Source organism: Thermobia domestica, chromosome 1 (assembly GCF_964235325.1).
Source record: "Thermobia domestica chromosome 1, izTheDome1.hap1.1, whole genome shotgun sequence".
In the NCBI taxonomy this organism is placed as follows: Eukaryota; Metazoa; Arthropoda; class Insecta; order Zygentoma; family Lepismatidae; genus Thermobia; species Thermobia domestica.
In genome coordinates, this window is record NC_137454.1 from 87116872 (window position 1) to 87126550 (window position 9679).

The following is a 9679-nucleotide window of genomic DNA, read 5'->3' on the forward strand; positions in this document are numbered from 1 at the left end:
ATGGCATTGATTGATTACCAAAGAAAAGGATTTTTTCTGGCAATATTTAAGAAAACTCGCGCTGAAGAAAAAACGGAAAAGTATACAGTGACTCAGTATTAGAGATTCTAGTATCTGAGTATACGGGAAAAGGTGGATGGGCACAAAGGTAATAGCGACAGATTTATAAAGATATTTTGATAGGGGCTTCTCCTAGGAATATTTCGTGTATAGGAATCCCAAACTTTTGGGAGAAGGGGCTTGAAGATTATGAGTAACATTTGATTCGTTTCCTAAAGAAATCCTAAAATTTTGGAGCTCAGCCTCTCCACTGAAGGTAACTGTGCAACAAAGAGGGTCAAAAATTGTTAAAAATAGCGCTTTGTACTAAGTGGACAATCTCTTACTTTCTTACAAGTTTGTGCCATCTATTAATTATGTCAGAAAAATTGTCTAAACAAATCTCAAATAGCGATATTGCCCATAGCCGACATGAAATGTTTGGTTGCCAGAAAATGTTTAGGCCAGGATACGTTAAAGAGAACAATCTTTGAGAAGACTGGAATTGGGCGATAATGAGAATTGAGAATCTCTGGAAAGCGAACCAAGTATTTCAACTAAGAGCCTATCCGGTTTACCATAAGCACCAGACGGTTTCACGTGATCAGATCAAAAGTCACGTTGCATGCTAAATCGAGTCTGGAGATTCCAAATCAAGATGTGATATTTCAAGCACGTAACCTCCGCGTGGAGTGACCTGGGTAATTCGAAGAAGACACATATACTTTATCATTATTATTGATTTTACTCAATCAACTTGATTTTTGACAATGTTCTACCTATATTTACCCTACTGTATGTGCTATACATCATTTATAAGCTCTTCACTATATCTTTGCAATAAGCTCTCTATTAGCCATCCCCTTGTTACAGTTTCTGAGATATGTGGACAACACTTTTTTCACTGATTTTCCATTGACTTGACTTTTCCATGTTTCGTGATCTTTCTTGACTATGTTCCATCCATTTTAGGACAATTTCTTTTTTTAGACATCTCCCTCTTCAGGTTTTTGACATAAGTGGAGGAGATTCTTGTTTCCCATTGATTTTTCGTGACATTAATATTAATGTTTCGTGCTTTTTAACTATGTTCCATCCATTTTAGGACAAATTGCTTTAGGAATATAGAATCTGCGTAGTCTCTTCTACATTTGGAACTTAATTTTAGCCATCTCCCTGTTTTGTTTTTTGAGATAAGTGGAGGAATTATTTGTTTTCCGTAGATTTTCCATTGACATTAATGTTAGTGTTTCGTGCTGTTTTTGAGTATATTCCATCCATTTTAGGACAATTTGCTTTTCGAATTAGAATATGCATAATCTCTTCCACATTTAAGCTGAATTTTTGCCATCTCCCAAAAGGTCTGTTTACATCATTCAAACTGGATAGGCCCTTTATTGTTCAAGTACTCTTCCAGTAATTTAAAGATTTTTATAGGGAGCACTGGTATCCAAACTGCTGGGCCTGGGTATCCAAGTTCTGGGACTGGGTATCCATTTGGATACAAAAAGGTAGCTTAAAAAAAGCCCTGATATGAGTAGTAGGGGTAGGAATAGGAACGGGTTAGAAGCCCCGCAGAGGTTCGTTGGGTTCTGTTCTCGACATAAAATGGGCAAATTAGACTTCCCCACATTTTTTCGTACATTTTACAGTCTGTGGATTTGTATAATAAAACTGCACCCAATTTATATTTCACTGTCAAATAATGCTAATTAAATAATAGATTATCCCAGTGATTAAAACAGGCAAATTGTATGTTCAGTTATAAACTAAAGGATTTTGACCAATTTTTTTTTTCACTGATGCAGTCATTAGTATTTCATAAATCAAGTAGTAAAATGAATATAGTGTATGTAAATAGGCTATAATTATCTTCCATATTAAATAAGTACTATTTACATTCGTGTCAATCCGGAACGTTTTCCATGTTGAACTTTTCCATGTAGCTTGCCTGTATGTTTGTGAATTTTAAAAAAATATTTCATATTTTCTCTCCTGTAAACAGCCTTTCAAATGAGCCATAGGACTTTCCTGCAGTGTTCGTAGGTTTAAGAAAATTTCCCTCGACCGACACAAAATTTTCCCTTTTCTTATCAAATTTTCCCTTTTCTTATCAAATTTTCCCTTGTTGGTTGGGTGTTCAATTTCTATGACAGAAGTTATGTGATCAAACTAATTTAGCTATATTAAAGGAACAACCAACAACATTCGTTTTATTCATTTGTTTTTTAATTCTATTTTTTCGTTTACGTTTCATTCACTTTTTTTTCAAAAGTATCCACACAAATACACCCACTCAATAAAATGAAATGAAATAAAATCTCAGTTTAACATCCCATGATTATGCCTTTAGGCTTAAAGCAAGTGAATGATGATGAAAGAATGAGAAAATGAGAGAAACTGGAGTACCTCCAAAACATCTATGAACACGATGTTGTTTACCACAAGCTTACTTGACTGAGGATCGAACCAAGGATCCCACACACCAGAGTTAAGCGCTCTACCATTAAGCCACCGTGCCCCTATCCAGCAAGCATTGGCTGTAAATTATGCTATTTTCAACACACACAAGCTATTGCTATTGTGTTGGTTTATTTCCGAAGAACAATGAAAATTTTAAGCATTGATATTGGTCAATCAGTCAACTAGAGAATTTCCCTGGATTTTATACGTTTTATCGAAAAAATCTCCTTTTTGCTAAATTTACCCAAGAATGTTATAAAAATAGAGGATCTGTCCATACAACAAAATCGTGAAGTCATACGTCACAGCTTCGCCACACCTACTCCGCCCACTTCGCGCCACTAAGTTTGGAATGTTTCGAGCCAACAATCATGGCGGAAGCAAGAGTAGCCAATCAGACATACCGGTTTAGAGGATACTCGGTTGTTTTTTGACTTCATTGAGATCATATGATGAAGATACGTATGGGCAGATCCTCTATTTTATAACATCCTTGAATTTACCTATGAAATTTCCCTAGATTAGCGAAATTTCTCTCAAACTACGAACACTGCTTTACTGTAACTTCTACTGTAACCGAGTAAACTGTGTTCCGACCTGACAATAAACTGTGTCCCAGCCTGGCATTAAACTGTGTCCCGGATTGACCAAGTGCATGCTCTGGACTGACAGATTTTTTTTTCTATTGTTTGGACTTGTTTTTGGTCTCCACTCTCATCAGAAATTCTGCCGAGTAAACATCTATTTGTACTTCACAGTAGGGGTGTTTGATAAGGCTGAGGACCTATCGAACTTCGGAAGTGAAAATTTATCGAGTTGTCATCGGTTACTTGAAACCGTTCGAGTATTTCAAATTATCGAAGTTTCGGGTATTATCGAAATTTCGAGTACTATCGAAAGTGCGAATATTATGGAAGTTTCTTGCAGCCAATGATTCCTCCTTATATACCTTGGATTCTTCCTTGTAGCCCAACTAGTCAAACAACTTGTATCATCTGATAAGTTTGGCAAAGTTGGCTCAGTGGTAGAGCGTTCACCTCTGGTGCTAGGGGTCTCGGGTTCAAACCCTGCTCCCGCCAAGTGAACTTTGTGGTGGACAAACACCGTGTGCGTGGGTTTTCTCGGGGTTCTCCCGTTTCCTCCCACTTTCTTCATTCCACCATTTCATTCATTACTCATCATCACCGTCTCCTTTAGCCTAACCGGCATAACCATGGGACGTAAAACTCAAAAATTTCATTTCATTTCATTTCAAGTTTGGCAAAGTTGTATTTGTGAGGAGCAATGATAGCGTGCAGAAACGGACTGCTTTTTCGACAGACACACACACACATACACAGGAAGTTCAATTTCTTCCTGAATTCTAACTCTTGTTTGTTATTTGCTGACCACTTATTGTATCAGTGTTGCCAGACATATGGTCTTAAACGTACAAATACGGTAATTTGGTCTTCGTGAAATATAGTATACGGTCCAACATCTCAACCATATTAATCATGTGCGGTGTTTCTCAAATTTTGTAGCAAAATTTTATTTTTTCAGCTAAATGTGTTATCTTCTGTCATGTTTTCTTTTTCTCAATGGTCTCTAGTTCACACATTGCCACAATCATATATGATGATGCTTTGGACGCAAACTCCCCCTTTCGCCTTTCAGTAAAATAAATGTTAATCAAATCAGTGGTGATTTCAGGGGTTGCTCAGGAGGGATATTTCCCCACAAACATGTCTGATCGTGTTCACCTTGAGTTACCAGTATTTTTGCTACTGCTATATAATATTTATTTTTCCATTATCATCTTAATCAAGGGAGGTTAAAACCTTGAAACCCCATTGCGTACACCACTAATTCACCTAACATTCAAGTATTTTCTCTGTCTTCTATCCAATTTTTCCTCCGGTCTCAGTTTATTCATTGTCCCAACTTTGTAGGAGTATTTAGGCTAGGACTCTCTCATTTCTGTATTATTGGCTGGCATATCATGCTGTAAGAGATATATTCTTTTATTTGTAGTGAACCAAACTTTTAGTTTAACTTAGAGCTAAGCGAAGTGGTTAATATTCGTATGGTTTCGGTTTCGATCCCAATGAATGTGCTTTCCTTTGAGAAATGTCAGGGTAATGTTTTGAATCTGTTTCACTTTATGAAATAGGGCTTATCCCATATAGCCTTTGTGTTGAATTGTAATATTAATACCCAATCAAACAATCGATTGTGAATTTTACAGTAGGATACATGACGATGCATCAATATAGGTTACACCAAAAACTCATTTTCAGAATTGCAATACAAAACATCTGTAGACCTGGTAATCCTGAACATCTGTGGAAGAGAAGAACAGAGCCGGATCTACTAATTATTGCGCCCGGGGCAAAGAAGATTTTCTGACGCCCCCTTCTTCCCAAGTCTAAATATTTATGTTAGAAATTGGAACAATCTTAGGTTAAGCTATATATTTTAAAAAGTTTAAACTATTTGTCATCTTTCACCCTTTTATAACTATTACTGAAATTTTGTGTACACATACGATCTTGAAACCAATTACGAAGCGCATCCAGAAGTTACAAAGTAAGAAGTATTAAAAGACATTTTATCATTTAATCGAAACACAAATCGATGCATTATGTAATGTTTATGTTTTATTTATATTAAATATTTATGATATTTTTAAAAGTTAAATTCCGAAACCGGTTCTTTTGTTGAAGCTCATTTATTTCGAAAATAAAATACTGAAAACAAAATTCTCAAGATTTTCCTTGTAAGAAATACATAGTTGTAGAAGTTGTAACTTCGTTATATACATGTATTGTGACCTATTGTGAAATGTCCTTCAGATTTTAAGGCAAAGTAATGTTAGTGTTATAATAGAAAAGAAAAAAACAAATACATAGCAATTCAAAGAAGCTATAAAGGTAACCAAGAAAGTTCTGTCGCTTTTTGTGGAGGTCTGTGTTCCATTGGCCCTCACACTGTGAGTTGAATGCGGATGGAGATAAGGCGAAGGTCAGTTGTTGGTGTGGGTATATCCAACATACTACCTAGTTGTGGCGCTTCAGTTACACCATGAACTTGCGTAGGGACAGAGTGAACATAGGACTTTCATAAGGCCGCGTGTGCTGTACGTGTTCAAACTGGGGTTAAACGCCGCTGCAGCGGGACGGAAGATATGCCAGGCCTTTGGTCAGGGTGTCGTGACTACGTGAGCAGTGTAGCGGTGGTTTAACAAGCTTAAGAACGATGACAAAACACTCGAAGACCCCTCCGCGTGCAGGAAAACGAACACGAACAAAGGCAACGATTGAGGCAAAGAGTGACCAGAGATGTGAGAAACTGGGACTACAATTCAGTGTGAGTGAAGAAACTATTCGGCCGCACCTCCATCAACCTGAGAGCCACTACAAGTTGGGTCGATGGGTCCCACACGATTTGATTCCGGCGAGAAGGCAAGCGACCAGACACCTGTGTTTCTTTGCTGTCTCGTCTGAGAAAGAAGCCATTTCTGGACAGGGTGTTGACATGTGATGAGAAGTGAGTCCTGTAGGAAGTTTCATGGCGACGTCATTATTGGTTAGCATCCCGGTTCCAAAACAAACGAAACCAGCACTGCACCAGAAGGTCCTCCTGTGTGTTTGGTGGATTACTCGCAGCATTGTGCATTGGAAACTACTACCAGCTGGTCACAGCATCAATGCACCTGTGTACTGTCAGCAGTTAAACCGAGCTGAAGAAAAACTCAAAACTTTGGAGTCACCACTTCTGAATCGCAAAGGGGTGTTTCTGTTACAGGACAACGCTAAGCCCCACGTGACTAGGATGACCCGGGACAACGTTCTACGCCTTGGATTCGAAACACTATTGCATCCTCTACACTCCCCGTACATTGCATCGTCTAATTATCACCTGTTCCATTCCTTGGACATTCTCCTTAGAAGACCCCTAGTAAAGGTGCAAAATGCTCTTGATATCTCGTTCGCTTCACGGCTCACCAAGTTCTACCGTGATGGAATTGATGGCCTTCCAGAACATTGCCACAAGGTCGTCGATGCTGATGGGGACTATTCTTCCAGGTACATCTTAGGTGACATATTGACGTTCGAATGTGCTGACTGAAAAAAACTTCCTTGGTTATCTCTATATTTAGAAACGTTTCTGTATAAAGATGGAAAACTTAACTTGATAATCTGTCGTTTCCTCTTCTTCTGTTGGCTCAGGAAATTCTTCTTCATTGACTTGCTTTATGATTCCTCCTCTATGTGTATATTGGCTTTTCGGTTGTATGCTTGGCTTCACTCTATATGCGAGTCTTCCACCTGTATATAGATAATTATGTATATAGACTTTTCCCAAGTGATATTGGCTTTTCTCATGTGTATATTGGCTTTTTGCGTATCTATATTGCCTTTTCCCCACATGTATATATTGACTTCACTCTATGTATGGGCCTTTCACCTCTGTGTAAACAATTCTTTTAATAATATGCTTAAGTTTAAGGTAGATAGTTACACACATTTCACATTCATTTATATGTAACAATGAATATAGAGAACAAGTACTTTTTAAAATAGTATCTATTAATAACGGTATTCTATATAATTCCCTCCTCGTTTTGTAACATGCGCTCAGAAAATAGTTTTTTTTTTCTTTTTTGGCTTTTATGCAAAGTCCTCAGTATTTTTTTCATAAGATGTTGATTGAGCAACCTTGTTCTCTATAACTAATGTTACCAAGTCTGAGAGCCTTTCCTGTTCCATAGATGAACGTATCATTTAATGAGTTTTAATTTGCTGAAACTTCTTTCACAAGTTGCCACACTATATGGAAGGATAAGAGAAGTTCTAAGAGCCACTGAGACGTTTGGACAAACACTTTGAAGGCCATTTTCGGTAATCATATCGAGTACGTTCCTGGGGCGGACTTCATGAGTTCCGGCAAGAATACGCACATAATTCTACAGCATTCAAATTGTCTTCGTGTTCCGAAGCGAGATCCGCGCACCATTTTTTCATGTCCCCCGAAGACTTTCCACACAATGAGCTTCCTCTGAATGTTTCTAACACTTCGAGTATCTCAAACGTTTCGAGAGTCTCAAACATTTCGAGAGTTTCAAACAATTCGAGAGTCTCAAACATTTCGAGTCTCAAACAATTCGAGAGTTTCGAACAATTCGATAAAACTTCAAAACCGTTTAGTCGATAAAGAATTTTAATTTTATCGAATTATCGAACTTTCGAGACTCTCGAATTGTTTGAGACTCTCGAATTGTTTGAAATTCTCGAAATGTTTGAGACTCTTGAAACGTTTGAGATACTCGAAGTGTTAGAAACATTCAACGAGTTTGAGAGACTCGAATTGTTTGGAAGCAGCAAATACTGAAAGATCTTGAAGAAACAACGCAATCAATGTTATCATAGATGTAGGGCCTATATATGTACTACATATACGCAGGGTGTTCATGAAATGAAGTGAAAGAAGATTTTCTACCCACATGTCTTTAAGACCAATGTTTATGCATGTACAGTCACGAAAGAAAGTATTCTTCAGGTGACTAATTTTTTTTTCGTAATAACTCAACAATAAATTAACCTATTAGACTACCGACTTCGGCAAATTGTCAAGTTATAACTATTGTAAGTATAACAACAAAAAGATCCAAATTAATTCATTTGTTTCCGAGTTATTGGCAAAAGAAAATGTGTCAACAGTCAAATACTTTCTTTTCCGTGTGTACAAGAATTAAGTGGTCTGTCAGGGAAGGGAGAGAGAGGGGGGGAAGACAAACAGACAGACAGAGACAGAGAAAGGAAAATAAAACATGCATCACCCGAACAGGATTGGAATCCAAAACACAATGGGCTTTATGCAGAATCGTTCTTACCCGTGATTAGTGCCATATTAAACAGTTCAACTAAGATATGTTTCCTGTATCAGTCAGGCATTTAGTATGACGCTAATCATATGTCAAAACGACTCTGCATAAGGCCCCATTTGTCTACAAATTGCCACTTTACCGATTGTCAACAACAGGGTAGGCAGAAAAAAGAAAATTTTGTATCTGGTTTCGTGGATTTAAATTAAAGTTCTGGATGGAGACAGCTTCTGACGTAGGTAAAGGTAAGGAAGTTCGATAAGGCTGAGGACTTATCGAACTTCGATTTTGAAAATTTATTATCCGGTTCTTGAAACCCTTTGAGTATTTGAGGTTGTCTAAATTTCGTGTGATATCTGGACTTCGAGTATCACTGAAACAAATTTTTGGAATTTTCGGTGCGAAGTTCACTCTAGATCGCGCTGTTTCTTTGTATGTGATTTCCGACGATAACTTTCGAACAGATTGTACGATTTTGATGGAACTTACTTTAAAATGTTCCTCTTTGCTTTCATCACGCACGTGTTGTTTCTGGTTGCCTTACGACAAGGGGAACTCCCTTGAATTCGAGTAATTGTTCTTACTTTGGGCGTATTCGTGATGTATGACTGTTATTAATATTACTATTTTCTCACTATTAATATTACTTCTATTACTATTATTACTATAATCTCTTACTGTCATTTTTGGATCTGACGTTTAATACGTTTCAGTAGTTTATTTCAACCTTTTTCCTTTCTTCATAGTAGACTCATGATGCCATGAAGTAGGTAGATTTTACACACTGAAACGTATTAAGTAGGTAGATTTTACACCAAATTATTGATATGATTTAGAATAGTTTAAAGTTATACAACCCAATTAAATTTTAACTATAATCAAAAAAGGCGAATACTACAATAGTAATAGAAATCTAAATTTCATTACATTACTAAAGATCTCTTTCCATCAAATAGTTGCTGCATGGAAAACAAGCTAGACCCGCCCTTCTGATAGTGTTCGTCTTTTTTTTTTTTTTTTTACCACCATCTTGTTGCCCTCCATTTTCTTCTCTGCTGCCATTTTGAAGTGCCTATGATCACGTACTGTAGTAATACGTAACTATTAGAAATCGGGACTTGAGACCGCCCTTCCATTTTTAGTGCGCCTTTCTATGAACAAAAATTCCGTTTTGCGCCATGTTGAAATGCCTATGACCACGTGCACATTCTCCCCTCCGATAAGAAGGTTCACAGAAGAACCCTCATTTTTGCCGTTTTCGAACATTCCTTTTGGCACCCCCCGCCGGAGCCCGCCACTCATGAAATTATA